Source organism: Pan troglodytes, chromosome 4 (genome assembly GCF_028858775.2).
Source record: "Pan troglodytes isolate AG18354 chromosome 4, NHGRI_mPanTro3-v2.0_pri, whole genome shotgun sequence".
Taxonomy (NCBI): domain Eukaryota; kingdom Metazoa; phylum Chordata; class Mammalia; order Primates; family Hominidae; genus Pan; species Pan troglodytes.
This window is the reverse complement of record NC_072402.2, coordinates 154,624,103-154,636,630: the sequence shown is the minus strand read 5'-3', so window position 1 is coordinate 154,636,630 and position 12,528 is coordinate 154,624,103. Positions and strand designations below refer to the sequence as shown.

General features: G+C 44.3%; 1 protein-coding gene across 1 annotated transcript in view; it reads left to right on the top strand.

Annotated features, from left to right (window-relative positions):
- Positions 1-12,528, top strand: part of TIMD4 (T cell immunoglobulin and mucin domain containing 4) — a 43,934-nt gene that overhangs the window by 18,064 nt on the left and 13,342 nt on the right. The window lies entirely within an intron of this gene.

Sequence of the window (12,528 nt, the reverse complement as noted above, 5' to 3'; positions counted from 1 at the left end):
CATTCACATGAAAACCCTTCCAACCCACTTCAGAGGGCCTACAGGCTTCTATGGGTTTTTCTTTCTCTGGCTAACAATCCACAATTCCCTCTCCATTTTTTCATGTAATTTTCGATGGCAAAGCTTCTGTGGTTGTGGGCTGATTTAAATCCTTAAAGAGGGTCTTGTCAATCATTGTTCTCTAAAATTAGCATGACCCAGGGTAGCAATTTCTTGCCTCCACTTTATGGCTGCCTAGAATGGAGCTCAGAGATGTAGAGTGACTTGTCTTAAGATCACACAGCTGGCCAGGCACAGTGGCTCAAGCCTGTAATCCCAGCACTTTGGGAGGCCAGGCACAGTGGCTCAAGCCTGTAATCCCAGCACTTTGGGAGGCCGAGGTGGGCGGATCACGAAATCAGGAGATCGAGACCATCCTGGCTAACACAGTGAAACCCCGTCTCTACTAAAAAATACAAAAAATTAGCCAGGTGTGGTGGTGGGCGCCTGTAGTCCCAGCTACTTGGGAGGCTGAGGCAGGAGAATGGTGTGAACCCAGGAGGCGGAGCTTGCAGTGAGCCGAGATCGCGCCACTGTACTCCAGCCTGGGGGAAATAGCGAGACTCCGTCTCAAAAAAAAAAAAAAAAAAAAAAAAAAAAAAAAACCAGGAAAAAAAAAAAAGATCACACAGCTGAACAGCAGGAGAGCTAGGAGTCATACCCAGCTTTTAGAGACTTTAAACTGTGTCTAAGGACTCCTGGATGGGGGATATCTGTAGATGAGCTTCTTGCAGGAAGGGCATGACCCTCCTGAAATGATATGCATAATTGTATGTATGTGTGCACACACATTTTTCTAGGGCAAAGTCCAGGACTTTCATTCAATTCTCTAAATATTCTACAAAACCCCAAATGGCTAGGAGCTATAATTCAGTAACAAGTACAAGCACAAACAGATAAAACAACAGTAACAACTCACATGAAAATATGACATAGGTCCCACTCCCCCCAAATCTATTAGAGTGATACAAACTCATACCTCAAGATACCTAGGAACTCTGATCATACTTTTCGCCCATGGGATTAATTTTATTTCTTTATTTCTTTTTTTTTTTTGAGACAGAGTCTCACCTCTGTCACCCAGGCTGGAGTGCAGTGGCATGGTCTCGGCTCACTGCAAGCTTTGCCTCCTGGGTTCAAGTGATTTTCCTGCCTCAGCCTCCTGAGTAACTGGGACTACAGGCACCCACCACCACACCTGGCTAATTTTTTTTTTTTTTTTTTGTATTTTTAGTAGAGACGGGGTTTCACCATATTGGCCAGGCTGGTCTCAAACTCCTGACCTTGTGATCCACCTGCCTCGGCCTCCCAAAGTGCTGGGATTACAGGTGTGAGCCTCTGCACCCAGCTGGGATTAATTTTATTTCTTGCTTGGTAGCAGGAATGTGTGAAATGGCCCCCAGTTTCTCCCAAAAGGCCTCATCTCTACTGGGTAGGGACTCCAAAGCCAGGGCATAAAAAGCTACATAACTATGCCATTTCCTAAATAAAATCAGGTGGGCTGGGATTAAGTTCCCTACTGATTGTATCTCAGGCTCATGTTCACTGCCTCTATAACATCCCAAATCCCTATCCTTTCTTTCTAGTCCTTTCTTCTCATAGCCTGTTGGGTGGCATTAGGTGGGAGCTGAAAGAGTTGAGTCAGGGAGTGCAAAGGCTCCTGATTATATCCTACCTCTGCCATTTTGTGAGATTTTTGTTTTTCTTGTAGAATCTCAGGTGAGTTATTTGTTCTATCCTTTTCTGAATCTCAGTTTCCTCAAAATGTAAAATGGGGATAACGGTAGTACTTATTGTGTAGGGCTGTTAAGTGAGAAAATGCATGAGAAAAATGCCTAGTACATAATTACTGGCTTGTAAATAATAGTCATTAGGAAGAACTTCTATTTTTTTCTTTTCTTTACATCTCTGCTGCTATTCCAGATCACAAACCTTCATTTTCAGGCAGTCCAGCAGGGTAACAAGAGGCCACTTCTGCCAGCTCCCAAATAACTGGCTGTTCCTGATCAGTATATAGATACTTTCCAGTTTTATGATTTTTTTAAACTACTAATCACACTAGGGAAACAGCTGAGGAGTGACAAAATCACAAACGCAGAGAAGTTACAAAAGCTTTTACAATCTCATAGTAGTAATTCTCAGTATTAGAATAAATCTGAGATTCTGAAAGCTTTTCACTGACCTCTGTTTAGATGGCTCTGTAGAACTCTCAATTATTGGTTTTATTCCTGTGGGTGAATATCTTTAATTTTCAACTGCCTCTCAGTTGTTTTGTTCTCATGTTGCTCAATCTATTGAGGCTCCACTCTATAATTTAGGCTTGAGAATCAAGTTACAGCTGAAAAAGAGCTGTGGTCCAGTTTGCCATTCTAATGCTTCCAGGTTTGTGTTATTTATTTTACAAAGCAACTCTGTGTACATGTCTTCTAGTTCAATGCTCTCCTCCAATTTTTAGGTGGCTGGTCTGCAGATATCAACCAAAGAAGCCCTACTTAGTGTGGCAAATTCTAATCTCCACTCTCTGGATGCCAGATATAGGGCTCAGAGATGTAGAATGATTTATCCAAGGTCACACAGCTAGACAGAGGGAGAACTGGGACTCACATCCGCATTTCAGGGATTTTAAACTTGTGTCTATGAACTTCCGGGGGATGTAGGGGGAAGTCTTGTCTGTAGAATGCTGGGAAACTAAGAAGATAGGAAATTGAGACCCAGAGAAGGCCAGGGAATTGAGAGAAGGCTTGTAGTGAGTTAGGAAGAGAGCTAAGGCAAGAGGCCAGTGGTCCTGATCCCGTGCAGAGTTGGTCTTTGTTCCCAGACAGGCAGCCACTGTTTCTCAACAGAGCTTTCTTGAAGGCAGGTTCCTTATTTACATATGAGGTTTCACTTTTCTTGTGCCCCAAATGAATCATTATACCTATAATCAGCAGGAAGTCAAAACTGTAGCACAAATTCAAATTGAATGCACTGAAAAACACACGAGGACTTTGCTGTCAATATTCAAATTGGGAAAAATGAAGATTGCTCTGACAATAACAACATTTTTCTTTCCTTGTGATACTTAACAGTAGTTATTTCTTGGTCCCAGGGACAAGAATATGGGGGAGTGGGTTAGGGATGAGTGTAGAAACATTTTTTTCTATTACTGTATCTTTTTATTTTGCAAAGCCAGTTGAAGCTTCAAGGTCCAAAACAAGCTGGCCTTTCCATGGAGTTAAGGCATGCTCAGAGGGATATGTGGGTGGACATGGAATTTTAAATCTTTACCTTGTAACTCTGGCATTTGGTTTAGATATATGACAGTAGGTAATATATTTGGTTGCACTTTATGTGGCATAGGACATGTAAAAATGAGTAAGTCATGGCCTTCTTCTTTAAAGGGATCACACATTAGCGGGATGGACAGGCTTGTGCATAACAAACCATCCTTTAGTGAGCTCTGCTTTGAGATAGAGGTCAGAAAAGGCACACTGGGGCCCAAAGATGGAAGAGGTGAAAATGAAAATGAGGGCCAGGGTCAGGGCTGATTTTACTCATTGACCTTTGAATTGGTTCTTCAAGGAGAAAATGCTATTAAGGAGGGAAGAGCCAACAGGATGGAAGAACAGCATGAGCAAAGACGGAGAAATGTAATACAAGCATGATGTCTTTGGTGATTATTTAACAGTCTGGTTTAATCCAAAAATAGAGATAGGAAGCTGGTAATGGTCTAGGTTCTTAAGGGGCTTGTATGATCGACTAAAGAATTTATATTTTATTTCAGAGTCATGAGGAATCGTTCATTTTTTTTTTTAATTTTTTTAGTATTTATTGATCATTCTTGGGTGTTTCTCGGAGAGGGGGATTTGGCAGGGTCATAGGACAATAGTGGAGAGAAGGTCAGCAGATAAACATGTGAACAAAGGTCTCTGGTTTTCCTAGGCAGAGGACCCTGCGGCCTTCCGCAGTGTTTGTGTCCCTGGGTACTTGAGATTAGGGAATGGTGATGACTCTTAACGAGCATGCTGCCTTCAAGCATCTGTTTAACAAAGCTCATCTTGCACTGCCCTTAATCCATTTAACCCTGAGTTGACACAGCACATGTTTCAGAGAGCACGGGGTTGGGGGTAAGGTTATAGATTAACAGCATCCCAAGGCAGAAGAATTTTTCTTAGTAAAGAACAAAATGGAGTCTCCTATGTCTACTTCTTTCTACACAGACACAGTAACAATCTGATCTCTCTTTCTTTTCCCCACATTTCCCCCTTTTCTATTTGACAAAACCGCCATCGTCATCATGGCCCCTTCTCAATGAGCTGTTGGGTACACCTCCCAGACGGGGCGGCTGCCGGGCGTGGGCTCCTCACTTCCCAGAAGGGGCAGCCGGGCAGAGGCGCTCCTCACATCCCAGACTGGGCAGCCGGGTGGAGACGCTCCTCACTTCCCAGACGGGGCAGCTGCCGGGCGGAGGGGCTCCTCACTTCTCATACGGGGCGGCCGGGCAGAGGTGCTCCTCAGTTCCCAGAGGGGGTCGCGGCCGGGCAGAGGCGCTCCTCACCTCCCAGACGGGGTGGCGGCCGGGTAGAGACGCTCCTCACCTCCCAGACGGGGCGGCCAGGTAGAGGTGCTCCTCACATCCCAGACGGGGTGGCCGGGCAGAGGCGCTCCCCACATCCCAGACGATGGGCGGCCAGGAAGAGACGCTCCTCACTTCCTAGACGGGGCGGCGGCCGGGAAGAGGCACTCCTCACTTCCCAGACTGGGCGGCCGGGCAGAGGGGCTCCTCACATCCCAGACGATGGGCGGCCAGGCAGAGATGCTCCTCACTTCCTAGATGGGGTGGCGGCCGGGCAGAGGCTGCAATCTCAGCACTTTGGGAGGCCAAGGCAGGCGGCTGGGAGGTGGAGGTTGTAGCGAGCCGAGATCACGTCACTGCACTCCAGCCTGGGCAACATTGAGCACTGTGTAAGCAAGACTCTGTCTGCAATCCCGGCACCTCGGGAGGCCGAGGCAGGCAGATCACTGGAGGTCAGGAGCTGGAGACCAGCCCGGCCAACAGGGCGAAACCCAGTCTCCACCAAAAAATACAAAAACCAGTCAGGCCTGGCGGCGCGCGCCTGCAATCCCAGGCACTCGGCAGGCTGAGGCAGGAGAATCAGGCAGGGAGGTTGCAGTGAACCGAGATCGCGGCAGTACAGTCCAGCCTCGGCAACAGAGGGAGACGGTGGAAAGCGGGAGACGGAGATGACGGAGAGGGAGAGGGAGAGGGTTCATGTTTTTTGAGTAGGGAATGGCATTTTCAGTTGTTTTAGGAAAAATTGCTCTGGCAAGGGTATGGAAGATGTATTAGATGGGAGTAAGGCTGGAGTCTCCTGCAATACTTCAGGTGAAGCATGAGTGTCTAGATTAGAATGATAGCAGCAACAACAATAGAGAGGGGACGGAGTAACAGCCATTTAGCAATTAGGAGTCAGAAGACTTGGTGGCCTAAATGGAGAATGAAGGATGGCTAATTCTCTGCAGTTGGGAGAATGGGTCAATGTGTGGGTTAACTGGTAAAGCAGCTCCATGAGGAAGAGTTAAGTTTGTGTGTGAGATCTTGAGTTTGAAATGCCTCAGAAGTGTCTAACAGGCAGTTGAAAGTGTGGGTCTGGGCTGACTCATGGATGCTTGGGTGGGTGTCTTTGCTAATTGGCACTTATATCTGGTCAAAATAATTACTACACTGATTCACATTATAAGTGCTAAATAAAGACTTGCCAGTATACCAATACTTTCATGTATATTCTCTCAAAAGGGGTAGTGCAAGACTAAGGATATAATTTGGGAGGTCATTGCTCATAAATGACACTTATTGAGTACTTATTATATGCCAAGGCTTGGCTCAACGTGTCTAGTGCATTGTCTCATTGTGAGCAATTGTCTGAATCTGCGAGGAAGATTCTATTATAAGGTCCACGATAAAGGAGAAAAACTAAGGCTTGAAGAGGTTAAAAAATTGTCCAGAATTTGAATCCCAGGTCTCTTTAGTGCTTGAACCTGAGCTCTTACACACTTTATTGTCTTGCCTCATTAGCACAGGAGGGATAATGGAAGCTCCTGTATAATCACCTAAAGATATTGTGTGAGATGAAGAGAGAGGTGAAGAGGTGCAAAGGGAGACTCCCTCCCCACAAAGGAGCAGTACACTGGGGGAGCTTGTGGTGGAGGAAGAAAAGCCAACTAAGGAGCTACTCCTAAGCCAGCTAAGGAGCTAGACAGGAAGACACCAGAATTAGAATGGGATGCATAAGCGCACAAGGGCAGAGGAAGCTGGGCTGGCAAAGCCTAGGGAGGCTGTAGTTAAAGATGAGGAAATTCTGGAATGAGGCATTTAGAGAGGTGGCTGTGTACTGCAGCAGGGTCACCATGAAGTGAACAGAGAGTATGAGCTCTGTGGGCGGACTCCATGAAATCCCAAAATGAGCAATTGCTAGAGGATGAATGTTTGACGTTCTTTCAAGAAATTTAGAGGGAAGGCAGGGTAGAGAAGGAAGGAGCTGCTGAATGAGCAAGGTGTATTCTGGCATGGCATAGGAGGATGCAGTCAAACATGGCAGAGGTAGGTTTGATCTAGACCTGGAGATAAGAGAGAAGAGGGTGAGGAGAGAATAAATGAAGGTGTGAGAACAATCAGATCTCGTGGTGACCTCTAGGAGGTGGGAGAAGACTGGGGAAGCAAGACCTTGAACTTGGAGATCATCTAATCCATGAATGCCAGACCTGATCATGTGCTGGAATCACAGGGAACTTAGTAAAAATATAGGTCTCCTTAGTGTACCCAAGACTTGCAGATGAGAACCTCTGGCAGTGGGGTCAAGAAATCATATGTTTAACAAACCTCAGATGAGTCTTTTGAAGCCACAGCCCTGGTCCCAAGAAGGCAGTTAGGAATTCCTAGTATAGTACACTCTCCTTATTTTACAAATAAGGAAATTGAGGCACAGAGACATTTAAAAAGTTTAAAGAGGAGTGAGCACTCGTCCTTAGGTAGGAGTCTCTTCTGGCTCCCAAATTAGAGCTCATTGCCCTACATTGCACTATTTTAATAAAGTAAAGATAAAATTGAGCCCTGTCAGAACCTGACAATTTTCTGAGCCTTTCGCTGATCAAGGGCATGGAAAAGTTGTAGGAGGAATTGCCATTCTCAGTGCAAGTTCAGCAGAAGGAACAGAGAAAGGCAGAGGAATGAAGGAAACCACATTTGTACTCACCAATGCCATTGTTAGGAAGAAAGAAATTGGATGCACTTGATTTCAAAGTCAACATCTTTCATAAGGTATTAACAGATTTGTTTTATCTGTCATGCCCAGTGCTGTTCACAGACTTGAATCAGTTGGTAGCCCGGCTGGGGGATAAAGGAAAAAGACAAAATTGGATTCTTATTATTTTTTCTCACAATAGCATTCTAGTCTACCAACTGTACAATTTTTTATTAATAACATTGGAATTGAATCCATGTAATTCTAGCATCTAACAGCTCACCTTCAGAAATGTCAACCAAATAAGATCAAAGAGAATTGCCAAGCTTTAAAAGAGGTATGTCCATGTAAGACAAACAAAGAGTGAAAAAGAAATAAGGGGTGAACTGTTGAAATAGAACACAAAGCCAGCCCCGAGATAGGTCCTCATTGATGGCTAACAAACTGAGCTGGGTGGCCCCTCTGTAGGCCAAAACATCTCCCTGATGCAGAGCCAGGGAGGGGTTTCTAGGCACTGGAGAGGTCTCTGATTTCACAGCGGGTAGAATAAATGAGTAAACCTCAGTGAGTTCTGCAGTGTGGTCTCTCTCTCTGTTTTCTGCCCTATAAACAAGTCAATAAATAAAGGTACAAACGCCCTTTGGTAAGATCTACCATCTGTAACTGGGGGCTGTTGAACCCTGTGATACTCAGCAGTATATTAGAGAGGAAAAGAAGTGGAACCTGGAATCAGATGTCATTGCCCTACCATTCACTAGCTCTCATTATTAGCTATGCAGCCTTGGGCAAGATATGGACCCCTCAGAGCTTTCATTTCCTCCTCTTTCAATAAGTCTGCCCAAGTTTACTTAGCTCATAGACTCATATTAAAGCTCCAATGAGATAATGTATGTGAAAGTGCTTTGTGCACTTTCAGATGCTTACATTGTACTCACAATAATAATCATCGATAATAATGATTATTAGAATCTCTTTTCCAAAAACTGTACCCATCCAGGTGGTACAGGACTGGGGTTTCATTTCCTTTTTTTTTTTTTTTTTTTTTCCAGACGGAGTCTCGCTCTCTTACCCAGGCTGGAGGGCAAGGGCGCCATCTCGGCTCACTGCAATCTCTGCCTCCCATGTTCAAGCGATTCTCCTACCTCAACCTCCTGAGTAGCTGGGATTACAGGCACCCGCCATCATGCCTGGCTAATTTTTTTTTCTTTTTTTTTTTTGTACTTTTGTAGAGACGGGGTTTCACCATGTTGGCCAGGCTGGTTTTGAACTTTTGACCTCAGGTGATCTGCCCACCTCGGCCTCCCAAACTGCTGGGATTACAGGCGTGAGCCACTCTTCCCATTGTATTCACTCTCCAGCACTCATCTTGCCACATTTTCCAAAGTCCATAGAGCCCAGAGGATAAGAGTTTGGGCTTTGAAGTTAGATGATCCTGGCTCCAAGATTTGCTCTGTCCCTTCCTACTATGCAACTTGAGCAAGTTGCCTGACCTCTCCAGGCCACAAGTTTCCCACTGTGAGATGAGGGCAGTAATGGGAACTACTGACGAGCATTTTCTGAGAATTAACTAAGAACATGAGAAGTACTTCACATTGTACTTGGCATGCAGTAAGTGCTCAGTATATGGTAGCCATTTATTATTATTGTTGTTGTTATCAATAATTCTGAGTGTTTTAGGTCAAATGCAGATCTTCCCACCTCCCTCAATCAAGATTAGTTAATTTATTTATTTCTGTTTTTGAGATGGGGTCTCGTTCTGCAGCTCAGGCTGGAGTGCAGTGGTGTGATCATGGCTCACTGCAGCCTTTATCTCTTGGGCTCAAGCGATCCTCCTGCTGCAGCCTCCTGAGTAGCTGGGACTACAGTCATGCACCACCATGCCCAGCTAATTTTTTTTATTTTGTAGAGATGGTGTCTCCCTATGTTGCCCAGGCTGGTCTTGAACTCCTGCGTTCAAGAGATCTGGCCGCCTCGGCCTCCCAAAGCGCTGGATTACAAGCATGAGCTACCGCGCCTGGTCTCAGTGAAGATTTATTGATCAGCTAATGTGGGCAAAGCCCAGTGCTAGACATTGCCCTCCAGAGGAGAGTCCAGTGATGAAGGATTAAGAATGAGGTCTTATCTGTGCTTTACTGAGACCCTCGGCTATTGGCACATGGGAACAGAAGCCTAAGGAGGTGACTCTAGGCTCTCACAGGGTTGATGAGATTTTGTTGCTAGGGTGTCTCAAGGTTGATGAGATTTTGTTGCTAGTGGAAGGTTGAGGCCAAGGTTCAGAACCAAGGTGCCTCTTGAACAATGGTGTTCTAGAATCCCTGGTTTCCTTCTATCTACCTAATCTGCGTGAAATGTGACAGTATCTCACCATTTCTTTCTCTTTCTGAACCACATTGGGTGCCAACACAACTTACTCTCTGTTCTCTTTCAAAATTACCAACATGGACCCCACCCAATTCTTCCCTTGGAACTAAGGAACGCCTGACTGATGTATGTAATGCTCTGTTGATTTATTCATTTCAGTGTATATATTCATTTAAGTGTATAAAAACATGTAAAGGCCTTTAGAATTTAAAGCAAGCATGCGAATTCAATAAATGTGTTCTTCCACTTTCAAAAAGAGTTTTGAAATTCCAGATTTGTGTTAGTGCTGCTGGGAAAGGTCAGAAAATACGAATTCTGAGTAGAGGTCAGCAAAATACATAGTCCCTTCCTTTGTTATTTACTGTAAAATCTTGCGCAAATGAACTTTTCTCTCTAGATTTCAGCTTCCCTCTTGACAAATTAAAAAAAAAGAAATTGGAGGAGACAATTTCAAATCCCTCCCAACTCTTAAACATTCAGATTGTGATTTTTGGATTCTTTTGCTGTCTTTTGGATTTTTTAAGACCATATCACCCATGACCCACAGGGGGCAGCGTAAGCCCGAGGCTACCCATGAAAGAAAAGAAACTCTTCTCTGAAGGCTTGCACTTGTCACTTCTAAAATTCTAGGATCGCGTTGAAGTTGTATCTTTGAGTTGACTTATTTCAGAACTAATTTTGTTTTAAACATAGGACAGATGAGTCCCAGCATCTATGAATTCAATGATGAGTCAACATATGTGATATCTGTTTTAAAATGCACCCACTGAGAAGACAGAGTGCTCTTCTTTTCCGTTGATTTCTGGCTCGAAGCTCACTCATTCGAGAATTTGTGTTTTCAAGTAGGATTATAATATGCTTTTTTTCTTTTCTGTCAGATTCGTTAAGAACATTTTTTTTTTGAGTCATTCAGAGTTGGGTTCAAATTTCCTTTGTTTGTGTCACCTTGGGCAATCAATGTAACTTCTTTCAGCCTCAGTTTACCATCTGTAAAATGGGTTTATGAACATTAAATGTGATAATTTGGCCGGGCATGGTAGCTCACACTTGTAATCTCAGCACTTTGGGAGAACGAGTTGGGAGGATCACTTGAGCCCAGGAGTTTGAGACCAGCCTGGTCAACATAGCAAAATTGCATCTCTACCAAAACAAAACAAAACAAAACAAACAAACAAACAAACAAAAAAACCACACACACTAGCTAGGTGTGGTGGCACACACTTGTAGTCCCAGCTATTTGGGAAGCAGAAGTGAGGTGGGAGGATACCGTGAGCCGGAGCCCGGGAGGTTGAGGCTGCAGTGAGCCCTGATTGCGCACTGCACTCAAGCCTAGGCGACAGAACAAGACCCTGTCTCTAGGTTTTTAAAAAATTATAATTTATACAAAGTGCTTATAACTGTGCCTGGCACATAGTAAGAGCTCAATAAATGTATTCAAAGAGAAAGTCTCTTCTAATTTTAAAGCAAGTTTCTATGAATAGGATGGGAACGGGGATGATATTAAAAGTGGATTCTTAAAAGATCTTCTTGTCTAAAATTGTAATGCCATTTCAGAACTGCACATAGCACAGTTCTAATTAAGTGACAAAGCAGGTTCTGGTGTACCACGGTAAGCATAGCCATGTTGAAAAGGAAGTCTATCATTACCCTAACTTCTGAAGGCTCTTACAATTAAATTAATTCCTTGATACCATGGGGGTTGTTTTTGCACCAGTAGACCAATAGGGATCTGCAAACTTTTTCCGTAAAGGGCCAGAAAGGGCCGGGCACGGTGGCTCACACCTATAATCCCACCACTTTAGGAGGCCAAGGTGGGTGGATCACAGCTCCTCAAGGTCAGGAGTTTGAGACCAGCCTAGCCAACATGATGAAACCATATTTCTACCAAAAATACAAAAATTAGCTGGGCCTGTAATCCCAGCCACTCAGGAGACTGAGGCAGGAGAATCGCTTGAACCTGGGAGGTGGAGGTTGCAGTGAGCCAAGATCGCACCACTACACTCCAGTCTGGGAGACAGAGTGAGACTCTGTCTCAAACAAAACAAAACAAAACAAAACTACACTCTCAACCATGAACAGATAAAGAGATTATCACTGTTACAGTTTGGACTATATCCTTTCACTTTTCAGCTTTTTTTGGGGGGGGGTTGGGGGGCGAGATCTCGCTCTGTTGCCCAAGCTGTAGTGCAGTGAACCAGTCATAGCTCACTGCAGCCTAGAATGCCTGGCTAATTTGTTACAAAAATTTTTTGTAGAGAGAGCATCTTGATATGTTTCCCAGGCTGGTCTCAAAGTTGTGGCCCCAAACGACCCTTCCACCTTGGCCTCCCAAAGTGCTAGAATTACAGGCATGAGTCACCACCCTTGCCCAGTCTTTTTAATTTTCCTCATAACAATAGATTATTGTTTTTCACAAAAACTTTCAATTTTTTCTTTTCAAAATCATTCTATATTCTTTTAAACTCACTTTAAATTTCATTAGTTTCATTCAAGAAATCTTTACCACAAAGCTGCTATATACCATTCATATATTCGATAGAACAATGTGAAATGGCTGATATTTAAACCATTTTCTTTTCTTTTCTTTTCTTTTTTTGAGACAGAGTCTTACTCGGTTGCCCAGGCTGGAGTGCAGTGGCACGATCTCGGCTCACTGCAACCTTCACCTCCCAGGCTCAAGCCATTCTCTTGCCTCAACCTCCGGAGTAGCTGGGATTACAGGCACCCACCACCACGCCTGGCTAATTTTTGCATTTTTAGTAGAGACAGGGTTTAACCATGTTGGCCAGGCTGGTCTTGAACTGACCTCAGGTTATCCATCCGCCTCGGCCTCCCAAAGTGCTGGGATTACAGGCGTGAGTCACTGCACTCAGCCCTTAAACTGTTTTCTTTAATGCTTGTTTTCAAA